General features: G+C 40.8%; 1 pseudogene; it reads left to right on the top strand.

The window, feature by feature from the left end:
• LOC123953866 overlaps positions 1-15,224 on the top strand; it is a 44,207-nt pseudogene extending 28,983 nt beyond the window's left edge.

The raw sequence follows: 15,224 nt of genomic DNA on the forward strand, positions 1-15,224 counted from the left end.
ATGCAGAAAAATGAAATTGGACCACTTCCTTACACCACACACGAAAATAGACTCCAAATGGATGAAGGACCTCAATGTGAGAAAGGAATCCATCCAAATCCTTGAGGAGAATGCAGGCAGCAACCTCTTCGACCTCAGCCGTAGCAACATCTTCCTAGGAACAACGGCAAAGGCAAGGGAAGCAAGGGCAAAAATGAACTATTGGGATTTCATCAAGATCAAAAGCTTTTGCACAGCAAAGGAAACAGTTAACAAAACCAAAAGACAACTGACAGAATGGGAGAAGATATTTGCAAATGACATATCAGATAAAGGGCTAGTATCCAAAATCTATAAGGAACTTAGCAAACTCAACACCCAAAGAACAAACAATCCAATCAAGAAATGGGCAGAGGACATGAACAGACATTTCTGCAAAGAACACATCCAGATGGCCAACAGACACATGAAAAAGTGCTCCACGTCACTCGGCATCAGGGAAATACAAATCAAAACCACAATGAGATATCACCTCACACCAGTCAGAATGGCTAAAATTAACAAGTCAGGAAATGACAGATGCTGGCTAGGATGTGGAGAAAGGGGAACACTCCTCCACTGTTGGTGGGAATGCAAGCTGGTGCAACCACTCTGGAAAACAGCATGGAGGTTCCTCAAAATGTTGAAAATAGAACTACCCTATGACCCAGCAATTGCACTACTGGGTATTTACCCTAAAGATACAAACGTAGTGATCCGAAGGGGCACGTGTACCCAAATGTTTATAGCAGCAATGTCTACAATAGCCAAACTATGGAAAGAACCTAGATGTCCATCAACAGATGAATGGATAAAGAAGATGTGGTATATATACACAATGGAATACTATGCAGCCATCAAAAGAAATGAAATCTTGCCATTTTCCACGACATGGATGGAACTAGAGGGTATCATGCTTAGTGAAATAAGTCAATCGGAGAAAGACAACTATCATATGATCTCCCTGATATGAGGACATGGAGAAGCAACCTGGGGGGTTAGGGGGATAGGAGAAGAATAAATGAAACAAGATGGGATTGGGAGGGAGACAAACCATAAATGACTCTTAATCTCACAAAACAAACTGGGGGTTGCTGGGGGGAGGTGGGATTGGGAGAGGGGGAGGGGGCTATGGACATTGGGGAGGGTAAGTGCTATCGTGAGTGCTGTGAAGTGTGTAAACCTGGCGATTCACAGACCTGTACCCCTGGGGATAAAAATACATTATATGTTTATTTAAAAAAAAAAAAATTTGGAAGGGGAGGCGAACCATAAGAGACTATGGACTCTGAAAAACAACCTGAGGGTTTTGAAGGGTCAGGGGTGGGAGGTTGGGGGAACAGGTGGTGGGTAATGGGGAGGGCACGTTTTGCATGGAGCACTGGGTGTTGTGCAAAAAGAATGAATACTGTTACGCTGAAAAAATAAATAAAATGGAAAAAAAAAAAGAATTGAACTTCAGAGAAGAATGAAAAGCACCAGAAAAAGCAAATATCTGGGAAATAAAAATGCATAATAGCTGTTGAAAATATCAAAAAGGAAAAATGTCTGTGGGATATATAACATGTGGAAGCAAAATATACTAACAAGACTAGCAGAGAAAATAAGCAGAGGCGAAATGGAACTTTAATTTGGGATGTGGTAAACACAAAACTTGTACCAGACTATAATATAGCAAGGGTGCATGTAATCTCATCTCTAGAATGAGCAATAAAAGAATAGTTCGAGAATGTTTAACTGATAACTTGCTTAAAGAAAAATATGGAATAATTCATAAACTATTGGATTAGCCCCCAAGAAATTAAAAGGATAAAATATAAAAGAACATAAAAGATAAGTCAACTAAAAATAATAATAATAGGATGGCACATATATACCCAACTATATCAGTAATTTCATGAATAGTAAGTAGACTAAACACCTAAGTTAAGGTGTTGAGATTATCAGACTATCAAAAAAAAACAAAAACAAAAACAAAAACTATATCCTCCTTAGAAGAGACTTTTCTCCAGTTTTGTTGAGATATAACTGACATATAATATTGTATTAAGTTTAAGGTGTATCACATAATACTTTGATATATGCATACATTGTGAAATGATCACCACAAGTTTAGTTAATATGCATCACCACACATAGTTACAGACTTTTTCCTTGTGATAAGAATTTTTTAAATCAACCATCTTAGCAACTTCCAAATATACAATACAGTGTTGCTAACTATAATTACCATTCTGTACATTATATCCCCAGAAGTTATTTTTCTTAAAATTGGAAGCTTGTACCTTTTAACCTCCTTTATCCATTTCTTCCATTCCCTCTCCACCTCTGGTAGCCTCCAATCTGCTGTCTGTTTCTAGGAGTTTGTTTGTTTAGATTCTACATGTAAGTGAGATCAGACAGTATTTGTCTTCCTCTGTCTTTGATTTTACTTAGCATAATGCCCTCCATGGATAGCAAGATCCATCCATGTTGTCACAAATGGCAGGATTTCTTTGTTTTTTGTGCTTGAATAGTATTCCATGGTAAATACATGCCACAGTTTATTTATCCAGACATCCATCAGTGGACACTTAAATTGTTTCCATGGCTTGGCTATTGTAAATAATGCTGGAGTGAACCTGGGGCTACAGATATCTTTTCATAACAGTGATTTTGTTTCCTTTGCATATATACTCAAAGTAATGTTGCTATATTATATGGTAATTCTATTTTTAAATTTTGAGGAACTTCTATACTGTTTTGCATAATGACTGCAACAATTTACATTCCCATCAACAGTATATCCTGTTCCTCTACATCCTCATTAGTACTCAATATTTGTTATCTCTTGCCTTTTGGGTAATAGCTATCAAATATGAGATGATAGCCTACTGTGGTTTTCATTTGCATTTCCCTGACAATTATCGACATTGAGCACTATCTCATGTACCTAGGGGCCAACTGAATAACTTCTTCAGAAAAATGTCTATTCAGATCTTTGCCCAGTTTTTAATTGGATTATTTGGTATTTTGTTTTTGTTCTGTTTTGCTCCTAAGTTGTATAAGAGTTCCTTATATATTTTAGATATTAACCTCTCATCAGATGTGTGGTTTGCAAATATTTTCTCCCATTCTGTGGTTGCCTTTTCATTTTGTTGTTTCTTTTGTTGCACAGAAGCTTTTTAGTTTGATATAGTCCCACTTGTTTATTTTTGCTTTTGTTGCTTGGAATTTTTGAGTCATATCCAAAAACTCATTACCAAGACCCATGTCAAAGAGCTTATTCCCTATGTTTTCTTCTAAGAGTTTTATATTTCAGATCTCATATTTAAGTCTTTAATCCATTTTGAGTTAATTTTTGTAAGTAGCGTAAGATAAGAGTCTAGTTTCATTCTTTAACTTGTGAATATCCTATTTTCCCAGGACCATTTATTAAATAGATTGTCTTTTCTTCATTAAGTATTCTTGGCTCTCTTGTCTGATATTAGTTGACTATATATGCATAGGTTTATTTCTGGGCTTAACAGTTCTTTTCTGTTGGTCTATGCATCTGTTTTTATGCCAGTGCCATACTGTTTTGATTACTATAGCTTTGTGATATAGTTTGAAGTCAAGAAGTGTGATACCTCCAGCTTTGTTTTTCTTCCTCAAGATCGCTTTGGCTACTCAGAGTCTTTTGTCATTCCAAACAAATTTTAAGATTATTTTTTTCTAAGTCTGTAAAAAATGCCATTGGAATCTTGATAAGGAGTGCATTGAATCCATAGATTGCTTTGGGTAATATAGACATTTTCATAATATTGATTTATCTAGTCTAGTCCATGAACACAAGATATCCTTCTGTCTAATTGTGTCTTTTTCAATTTCTTTCATCAATGTTAGTTTTCAGTGTAGAAATCTTACACCTACTTCTTTAAATTTATTCCTAAGTATTTTATTGTTTTTGATGCTATTGTAAGTGGAATTATTTTATTTCTTTTTCAGGTGACTCACTGTTAGTGTATAGAAATACTACTGATTTTGTACACTACTGTATGTTGATTCTGTATCCTGAAACTTCATTGAAAAGAGACATCTTTAAAATAAGTTTGAGGAACGCTTACAGAAAACATGGTAAAATACATACCATGCCAATAGAAACATAGATGCAGAAATTTTAAACAAAATATTAGCAGGTCCAACAACGTAGAAAAAGAAAAATACACCTTGACCATCTGGAGCTTATTCCAGAAATGCAAGAATAGATTAATTTTTATTCAAAAATCTATCAATGTACTTGACCACATTAACTGAAAACAGAAGAAAATCATATAGTCATCACAATAGATGAATTTAGAATTTAGAAAGTCTAATACCTATTTTTTTTAAATCTTAAAAATTTTAAAATATTTTCTTTACACTGGGTTTAAAAAAAATGTGTGTGTGTGTGTGTGTGTGTGTGTGTGTGTGTGTGTTTAAAAGCTTAGATGTATCATACTTAATGTTTACATTTTCCCTGAGATTGGGAACTAGACACATATGTCCACTATAACCACTTTTATTCAACATTGTGATGGAGATGCTATTCTGCACAAAAGGTATGAAAAGGAGACAAATGTCATGAGGATAGAAATAAAATTATCATGAAAGACTTTATAGACAAACTGTTAAAATTTAAAAGTGAATTTAACAAGACTGTTACAAGGTAAAAGCACAAGAATCAATCATATTTTGCATATTATCATTTATAATGTCATTGAACTATATCAGATACCTAGGAATAAATCTCACAAAAATGAGAAAATTGCTGAAAATTACAAAGCATTATTGAGAGAAATTAGTGAGACCTAAGTATATAAAGGAATATACCACATCGATCAGTTAGAAGTTTCAATATTGACAATATGTTCTCTCTATTCTCTCTATGTTATTCTATATATTCAGAGTAATCCCTGTCAGAATTGCAGTAGCTTTTTGTGTGTGTGTAAATATTGACAAACCAGTTCTAAAATTAAGAGAGAAAATGCAAAGAGCAAAGAATAGCCAAGGGGGGGGGGGGCGAGAGAAGGAAAGGAAAGGAAAGAAAAGAAAAGCCAAAGCAATTTTTCAAGGTGAACAAAGCTGGAGGATTTGTTAAGCGATACCAATACCTATTGTGAAGTGATACTAATTAGATAGTATGGTTTTGGTACAAATATAGACAAATCAAAGGAATAAAGTACAGAATACGGAAGGCCCACAGGTATATAGTCACCTAATTTATGGTAAAGATTTCAGTATAATGTAATAGGGAAAGTGATGGGGAGAAGGATTTTCTTTTTTTTTTTTCCCTTTTTATTTATTTTTTTTTTCAGCGTAACAGTATTCATTCTTTTTGCACAACACCCAGTGCTCCATGCAAAACGTGCCCTCCCCATCACCCACCACCTGTTCCCCCAACCTCCCACCCCTGACCCTTCAAAACCCTCAGGTTGTTTTGCAGAGTCCATAGTCTCTTATGGTTCGCCTCCCCTCCCCAATGTCCATAGCCCGCTCCCCCTCTCCCAATCCCACCTCCCCCCAGCAACCCCCAGTTTGTTTTGTGAGATTAAGAGTCATTTATGGTTTGTCTCCCTCCCAATCCCATCTTGTTTCATTTATTCTTCTCCTATCCCCCTACCCCCCCATGTTGCTTCTCCATGTCCTCATATCAGGGAGATCATATGATAGTTGTCTTTCTCCGATTGACTTATTTCACTAAGCATGATACGCTCTAGTTCCATCCACGTCATCGCAAATGGCAAGATTTCATTTCTTTTGATGGCTGCATAGTATTCCATTGTGTATATATACCACATCTTCTTGATCCATTCATCTGTTGATGGACATCTAGGTTCTTTCCATAGTCTGGCTATTGTAGACATTGCTGCTATAAACATTCGGGTACACGTGCCCCTTCGGATCACTACGTTTGTATCTTTAGGGTAAATACCCAGTAGTGCAATTGCTGGGTCATAGGGTAGTTCTATTTTCAACATTTTGAGGAACCTCCATGCTGTTTTCCAGAGTGGTTGCACCAGCTTGCATTCCCACCAACAGTGGAGGAGGGTTCCCCTTTCGGGGAGAAGGATTTTCAATAAATGGTCCTGGGTTATTTGACTATTCATGGAAAAAAGAATGTTGACTCTTACCTCAGAGCATACACAAAATCTATATCTGTTGTATATTGGATTGTGAAAGATAAAATAATAAAGCCTTTTTAAGGATTTATTTATTTATCTATTTATTTGAGAAAAAGAGAACACATGTGAGTGGGGGAGAGGCAGAGGGAAAGAATCTCAAGGAGATTCCCCACCAAACAGGGAGCCAGATGTGGGTTTTGATCCCACAACCCTGAGATCATGACCTGAGCCAAAATCAAGAGTCAGCTGTTTAAACTACTGAGCCACCCAGATGCCCCAAACAATAAAGCTTTTATAAGAAAAAAAGTAGTCAGCATGACAATGGATTGCCAATCACACATCATTTGCATCAGCTGTACCTTTCTTAATATAGCTTAAATAAGTGCTTGATTCACCTAGAATTGTGGTCACATATCAGAATTAAACTTAATATGGCTTAAATAAATTTTTTATTAAATTTATTCTAATGTCCCTTTTAAAAATTAATTTATTTTTTAAATGTCCCTTTTTAAAATTAATTTATTTTTTAATTTAAATTTAATTGGTTAACATATGATGTATTATTGGTTTCAGAGGTAGAGGTCAGTGATTCAAAAGTCTTATATAACACTCAGTGCCCATTATATTATATTATATCATGTGACCTCCTTAATGTCCATCACCCATTTCCCTATCTTCCCACCTCCCTCCCTTCAGCAGCCATCAACTTGTTTCCCATGATTAAGAGTCTCTTATGGTTTGTCTCCTTCTCTGGTTTTGTCTTGTTTTATTTTTTTCTCTTCCCCCATGATCCTCTCTTTTGCTTCTTAAATTCCACATATCAGTGAGATCATATGATAACTGTCATTCTCTGATTGACTTACTTCACTTAACATAAATAATACCATCTAGTTCCATCCATGTTGTTGCAAATGGCAAGATTTCGTTTTTTATGGCTGACTAATATTCCATTGTATATATAGACCATATCACCTTTATCCATGAAATGTCCCTTTTTGTCTCTAATAATAGTACTTGTCTTGAGGCTTATTTTGTTAATAATATAGCCCACCCTGGCTTTCCTATGTTTAGTGTTTGTAATATCTTTTACTTTTAACCTTTAAATATACTTAAAGTGAGTCCCTGGTAGACCACCTCATAGTTTGATTTTGATTTTTTTTCTCTGACAATCTAATTTAAGAGTTAAATTCATCTGTATTAATATCATCAATATGATTGGAAATGGTTTTTAATATTTGATTTTAATTTCTTTTGGTTGCTCTAGGCATCATAATAGGCATGATTAACCTATCTTTTTCTACTTAGAGTTAATACTGTATTATTCTATGTAAAACATAAATGCCTTAGAACAGTATATTTTCTCCTTCATCTTTTGTGTTATGGCTGTCATATATTTTATACCTATGTGCATATAAACCCCATAATACAGTGATAACAATATAATTTTTGCTGTAAGAAGATACATAGCATTTTATATTTACCGTATATTTTATCTTTTTTGGTGCTCATCATTGCAAATTTTAGGTTTGAGTTTCCAGTATGTGTCATTTCTCTTCACTCTGAAGAATTTTCTTCAGCATGTCTTATAATTCAGGCCTGCTGGTAGATTCTCTGTTTTTGCTTATTTGAAATTGTTTTTATTTTGTCTTTATTTTTTTGAAGGATACTTTTGCTGGGTATAGAATTTTGGGTTGACACTATTTTTTCCTACCACCAGGGTCTTATTTTCCCCAAACATGCATAATTCAGGGATCAGCCAAGGGCATAAGAAAAGTTTATGTACAGCTTGGATCTCCTTGCTCTGTGGCTCCCTCTTTTCTAGAATTTTTTCCCCCAACATTTTCAACCACTCTAAATTCCAACCTCCATCTTCTGACACCTCTGCCTAGTAAGAGTGAGGCTCTATGCCTAACTTCTAGCCACCCACACCATTCATACTAGGGAGGGCCCTCAGAAGAAAAGCTGGGTAATGTAGATAGCACCCAATAAATCCTCTTTCATTTCTGCCTGCTTTTGGCTCCCTTCAGTGTTGTTGTTTTATATTTGGCCCACAATTTGTCATTGTTATCTGTGGGAGGGTTAGTCCCAGGCAAATATCCTATCATTATTCAGGTGGGAATTCACATCCTGTGTCTTCTTTGACTATCAAGGAATTAGTCCCTTATAGCTTATCATTCATTCTAAATAATAATTTTTAAGCCCTTGTTGACACAGAACTAAGATTTATTCATCTTTGGGATGACATTTGGTCTAGTGTAATTTTATATATGAACACATAATTTTAAATCTTTTACTTAGCAGAAGCAATGAACATTTGGAGCTTGTACTCAGTTTTGTAAAATTTTCAGTGAAATTTAAATAAGTTTCCGAACTTGTTGAAATCTTCAAAATCATGTGCTGTACTAATCTGTCTAAAATTCCTTAAAATGTGTTACCCTCAAGAAATTAATATTTTTCCATGTAATTTTAAGCATAACTGCCCAAACACAGCCTCCAAATGTGAAAATCTATCCATGATCCAGGAACACACAAATGGACACTTCGTTTTACTTGTACAGAACTTAAAGGACTTTTGTCTGAACACTTATGTGGCTGTCTCCTCTGTCCCATACTTATGAATGGGCATCTGAATTTAACCTAAGTATAATTGAGCTAATAGCATGGCTTATAGATATTTTATTGGTGGGGGAGGGAGGAAAGCTTATCAAATTGCTCTTGACTATTGATTTAGTTTAGAGGATTTTATTATTACTTACTGTCACCATCATCTGGGTCTCTGTTGTACAAACAGAATACAGTGAGCAACTGTTTGAATACGCACATGCAGTTATGAGTTACCTGACCCCACCCATTGCTGCCATCTTCCTGCTTGCTGTATTTTGCAAGAGGGTCACTGAACAAGTAGGTGTTGGCATGGCCACTGCATGACACAGTGTGAAGGCTTACCTTCATATCATAGTTGTTGTTGCAAGAGCTGCCCTAGAAGGGTCTTTTATGCTTCAAGAGTTCACACCATTGTATCATTTGCTTTTCAAGAAATGATTTCCTCCTGGGCAGATTTGGTCTGAATTCCTTCATGAGTGCAGGGAAAAGGCAAGCTCTGATTTGTTTTCCTCCCTTTGCAAGGTAATCCACTCAACTATGCCATAGATGATGGAGTGTGCATCCTCCTCCCTCACACATATCTGGGTGTAAGAAAATATTATTTTGCTGCCTCTGTACATGGATGTGTCATACTCAGAAATTTCATACTCACAGGGAGATGTACAGTCATGAACTCCTTTTGCCTTTCCTGCAGTGATGACCATCTCTTCTAAGCATACTTAAAACTAAAGATCCCAGGGTGCCTGAGTGGCTCTGTAGATTAAAACATCTGCCTTCAGCTTGGGTCATGATCTCAATTTCCTGGGATGGAGCCCCACGTTGGGTTCCCTACTCAGCAGGGAGTGTGTTTGAGATTCTCTCTCTCCCTCTACCGCTCCCTCACTCATGCTTTCTCTCCATGTGTCTCATAAATGAATGAATTAAATATTTTTTTAAAAATGAAAGATCCCAATTAATGATTCAATCATTTTATCCATAAGACTTTTTTTTTTAGAGAGAGGGAGGGGTTTGGGGAGGGGGGCACAGAGAGAGGGAGAGAGAGAATCTTAAACAGGCTCCATACTCAGCGCAGCACCCTACACGGGGTTCAATCTCACAACCCTAAGATCATGACCTGAGCTGAAATCAAGAGTTGGACACTTAACAAACTGAGCCACCCAGGCATCCTATCCATAAGCCTTTGAAAGCATAATTTGTCAGAATTTTCATTTGTTTTTTGAATCATAACCTGTTTCCCCTAACAGCACTGAGTAACTGGGCCTTGTACAAGTTCCTGAGCACAGTTTATGAGGTGCTACATGATTTGGCCCCTAACTCTTGGCCTTTGCCCTCTCCATGCACAGCCCTCAGGCCCCAGTCATTCTTAACCATCTGTAGTGCTGATTACCTAACTTCCCTGTGCCTTCTCTGGCCTCCCTTCACTTGCATAGACTGTTCACTTTGCCAAGAATATCTTTTTCCTCTTCCACCAGGCTGGTGTTCCCTATAGATCCGTCTCAGATATCCAGTCCTCCAGACCAACCTGCTAGTGCTCCCTGCTCTGCTCAGTTCAAGAATCAATTTAGCACCAAGAATGTGGGAGCAGGGTGGCTGGGCTCTGTAGATGCCCAAGCTGCTTCTCTCTGATCTGCTGGGAGGGGCAGGGGCAAGAGAGGCAGGTTGTCATGAGAATCTGCCTTCCATCAATGACAACAACATTGAGGTACTGGAGCCTACTGCCAAAGAGAACTGGGGATCTTGTCAGTGATTCCCTGCTACTCCTGGTCCAAGGTTACAAGCACATTGCTGATACCTTCTTTGACCTAGAGAGTTTCTCCAGGCCCTCTCTCCCACTCTGCTTCAGATGGCGTGCTCATCTGGCTTTTGCTGTCCATCTGTTTCTAGATCTTCCCTTTCTGCACATCTCTTTCAATAAATGGTTCCTGTGGATTCCCCACCTGGTTTTGGTTTTAGGTCTTTCTCCAAGATGCTTGCCCATATACTGTATACTATCTATACTTGCCCATATACCATATACTGTCTCCTCTAACATCTATCCCCATCTAAGTCAGGCTCCAGATACAGCTCCAGAGCCAAGGTGAAGTCCTTACTCTTAAAGAGTGGACAGTCTGGTTGGAGGAGACAGACGATACCCAATAAGCAGAGAAAGGTTTCTGATAGTGATGCAGTGTTGTTTAAAAGTTTAAAAAGGGTAGTGGAGGGTGACAAGGCAGGCTCTGGTGGCAGGGGCTATATAAGGACCTTAGCCAAGGTGGTAGGAGAAGACTTCTAAGAAAATGACCTTGAATCTGAACCCTGAAGGATGAGCCAGAAATAGCAAGATCTAGGCAGAGACCCAGACAGAAGGGCAAGCACAAAGTCCTGTGCCAAGAGCAAAATGGGAAGATTCGGGGCGCCTGGGTGGCTCAGTGGATTAAGCCACTGCCTTCGGCTCAGGTCATGATCTCAGGGTCCTGGGATCGAGCCCTGCATCGGGCTCTCTGCTCCGCGGGGAGCCTGCTTCCTCCTCTCTCTCTGCCTGCCTCTCTGCCTACTTGTGATCTCTCTCTCTGTCAAATAAATAAATAAAATCTTTTTAAAAAATGGGCAGATTCAACATGCAGGAGGAAGGTTGCACACAGTGGCTGAAGAGGAATGGCCAAGGGTATAGTGGCAGAGCCAGGTGAGGTCAACTGAGGGCCAGGACTGAGATTTGACTCTGATGGTGGGCCATGAGAAGCTTTGGGAGAGTTTAAGCAAAGCACTCACTAACACATGCTTTGAAGAGCTCACTCTGGCTTCTGTGGGGACAGTGGGCAAGCAAGAGGCCAGATAGGAAGGCCAACTATGTAGTAGATAGCAGTTCAGGATTAGGGTGGTAGCCATAGGGTAGTGGGATGCTGACACATTTTGGAAGCAGAGCCAACAGGATTTGCTAAAGAGTTGGTGGGAGTGCCGGATGGAAAGAAAGGGGGCAGGGATGACTCCTGGGGTTTCAACCTGAGCAACCAGGGAGATAGAGGTGTCACCCACAACCATGGGGGAAGACTGGGGTCCTTTTGGACACATAATGTTTGAGATACCTATTCATTATCTTACATAGAAGTGTTTCCAAAGTTTTTTTAAGTTTTCTGATTGACCTTAGTCATGGCAGAGAAAGGTTTCTGATAGTGATGCAGTGTTGTTTAAAAGTTTAAAAAGGGTAGTGGAGGGCGCCTGGGTGGCTCAGTGGGTTAAGCCGCTGCCTTCGGCTCAGGTCATGATCTCAGGGTCCTGGGATCGAGTCCCACATCAGGCTCTCTGCTCGGCAGGGAGCCTGCTTCCTCCTCTCTCTCTGCCTGCCTCTCTGCCTGCTTGTGATCTCTCTCTGTCAAATAAATAAATAAAATATTTTAAAAAAATAAAAATAAAAATAAAAAAATAAAAAGGGTAGTGGAGGGTGACAAGGCAGGCTCTGGTGGCAGGGGCAATATAAGGACCTTAGTCAAGGTGGTAGGAGAAGACCTAAAAACACTGCAGGTGTCTCAGTCTTTGTTCAGCACAGGAAGGTAGGGCCTCCTCACCGGTGCTTACATTCTGCTTCCTTCCACAGAGTATTTAAAGCCTTTGCTGTGATGAGTTTAACTTCAGAACTCAACTAGTGGGCAACCGAGGCTGAAAGTTTGTCTCACCACCCCTCTCCCTCCAGGTAGCTCCCTTGGGGCTCTTCCTTTGACAGGGTGCCTTTGGGGGGTTTGACCAGAGGACTTCTGATTGGCTTCTCTCCAATGTTCTCTGAGTTTGCCTACGGACCCTGGACCCCCTACAGACCCTCCTGATCATCTGCGGTGTGTACTACCTCTACTTGGCTGTAATTCTCTTCATAATTAGTCTTTTCACATTCCAGGGGATCTCCTTATTCACAGACCTGATTCCGGATAAACATGTAAGTGCTGCCCCAAGGGTGTTCTGGGGTCAACCTTCAGTCCCAGCATCCCCAAGAGCAGTAATTTGGCTCCACTAGTTTTGGAGAGAGTGATTGAATTCCTGCATTCTTTTTGAAAGGGGAGGTCTGGGGGCTGGGAGTGGGGGATGGGTCAGAAATAGGCCCGGCCTCAAAAACAAAACTAAACTGAAAAGCTTTTCAACAATCCACCATTTAGGTATTCACTCAGAATGAGAAGTTTGGCTTTTAAAATGCAAATTTTCCTTAGAAGTGTTAAGTTCCCTAACCTCAGTATGAATTAATATAATCAGGGCAGTCCCAGCTGCCACCTACCCTCAGGGAATTAAGCCAGCAGGAGGGGGAGGGGACAGGAATACTGGCAGCGCCTGTGGCTGGCTCAGGGCTAGGTGACTCTCAGCCTCCTCCTGCGTGGCCATTCCAACCTCCTAGGAGGCAGGAATCAGTTACCCCAGTTGGAAGTCTGGAACTCAGAGAAATTAAGTCTCTTGTCCAAGGTATGAAAACTGGGTAAGTGGCAGGGCTGGGCCCCAACCTGGCTCCACTACATCACCTCCATAAGCATGACCAGCAGGCTTTGCACAACAGGGACCTGGCCAAGCCAGAAAGCCCCATAGCATCTAAAGTTTAAGGGGTAGCTCAGTAGGGAGATGGGTCTGTGAGATCTACAGGCCTGTCTTGCAGCTTGTCCTGGGATCTGGGTAAAAGCCATAAACTTGGAAGACTACCTCCAGGTCCCCCTCTCCCCAATCCTGAGCTTGTTCTCTGGTGACACTTCTTGCTCTGTAGTGTCTGATAGATTCATTCCTCTCCTGTACACAGAGCCCAGTTGGGAAAGGGAGGGACCACATGGGGAAGACAGCCAGGATTGCCTGGGATGTGCACGCCCACTGCCTCGGTGACAGCAGGGAGACTTCCCCGGTCCCAGCACCTTGAAAAACTGGCAGTGGGTAGTGAACTTGATTTCCTGTTGCTTGGGGTCTTAATTGTTTAAATGGTCTGCATTCTTTTCTGCTGTTCTCTTCCTCTCAACTTTTTAATTGTGCCCACTTCTCAGGCAACCAAGTACTTGTTGAGTGTTTCCTATCTGCCTCCCAGTATGCCAGGTGCTCTGGAGTACAGAAAGCAGCTGCCAGTAAGCAAGAGAGAGATGAACAGGAAAATTGGATCAGTGTCAGCGGGCCAGGCCCTCTCCTCACCGCCTACCAAAGGGGGCAGGACAGCAGGGATTGCACAGGAAGCCAAGCTCTTCCAGCAGACCCAGCAACCTCTTCCACAGGGACTGATAGTGTTGTTGGGAAGGCAAATGCATATATATGGCATCATCCAGAAGCAATTAAAGGCTAAACCCCATCTCTGTCATTAGCACAACAGAATTTTAGTTCTGACGTTTTAGTCTGAGAGGTGGGGCTCCAAACAAGTCTTAAAATGGGCTGGCTGGGGAGGGGCCTGTCCAGCCCATTCATGTCCCTGCCATATGTTAGGTTTGGTGGTGCTGGGATTCAAAAACAACGAGGCTGGGGCACCTGGGTGGCTCAGTGGGTTAAGCCTCTGCCTTCAGCTCAGGTCATGGTCTCAGGGTCCTGGGATCGAGCCCCGCATTGGGCTCTCTGCTCAGCAGGGAGCCTGTTTCCCCCTCTCTCTGCCTGCCTCTCTGCCTACTTGTGATATCTCTCTCTCTCTCTCTGTCAAATAAATAAATAAAATCTTAAAAAAAAAAAACGAGGCTAATATAATGGATCAAAATCTATTCCAGGATAGGTTTGGTGGAAATGTTCACTTGTTGACACTTCAGAAACAAGCAACAACAATTGGCTGGATTTGTTACTTCCCCAAATTTCAGAAAAGGTGGGTTTTCAGAAAAGGAACAAAATCACAGCAGAAGGGAGGGGAGCTCTCTACTGCATATGCAAATGCCTTGTTGAGTTTGAGAAACTCAGCTCAGAGCAGGCCAGGTAAACCAGGTAAAACCTTTTCTGGACTGGGTTAGCGCTCAACTCTGACAGCGAGGAAGAGATTCTGGAAGGAAAGCAGCTCTCTGGTCTGCCCTGTTCGCTCATCTGGTCAGAGGACCTCTTCCTCCACTCAAAGAAGCAGACCAGGGGGAATGGGCAGCTGCTCCCACCCTGAAGGGCAAGGTTCCTGGACTCTCTGAGCCCTGAGCACATTGCCTACCACTGCTTACTGTACAGCTGAAGGACACAGGCCCAGGCAGGTTGTGTCACTCTGTGCCAAATCCACACAAGCACATGGTACCAGAGCCAGAACTGAAATCCCAAGGTTCCCAAGTGCCACGTTTTCCCCCAGTCCATGTTCCTTCAGTCTCTTGTTGAAATTGAGCCACCAGGTCTCGTCTCAGTCCTTGGAGACCCTGGTGCCCAGCTGCTGGCCATGGCTGGGTCCTGTCTGTGTGACAGGGCCCTGGGTGGTGATATGGCCCTGCTATCCCCCAGCTCCACCAGCTCTATTGGAGCTTACGAGACAGCCAAGAAGCAAGGGTAGATCTGGACGAAGAGATACAAGTGAAGAAACCTGCTCCCCAAGTGCCCCAAGCATAG

This window comes from Meles meles, chromosome 12, assembly GCF_922984935.1.
Source record: "Meles meles chromosome 12, mMelMel3.1 paternal haplotype, whole genome shotgun sequence".
Classification (NCBI taxonomy): Eukaryota; Metazoa; Chordata; class Mammalia; order Carnivora; family Mustelidae; genus Meles; species Meles meles.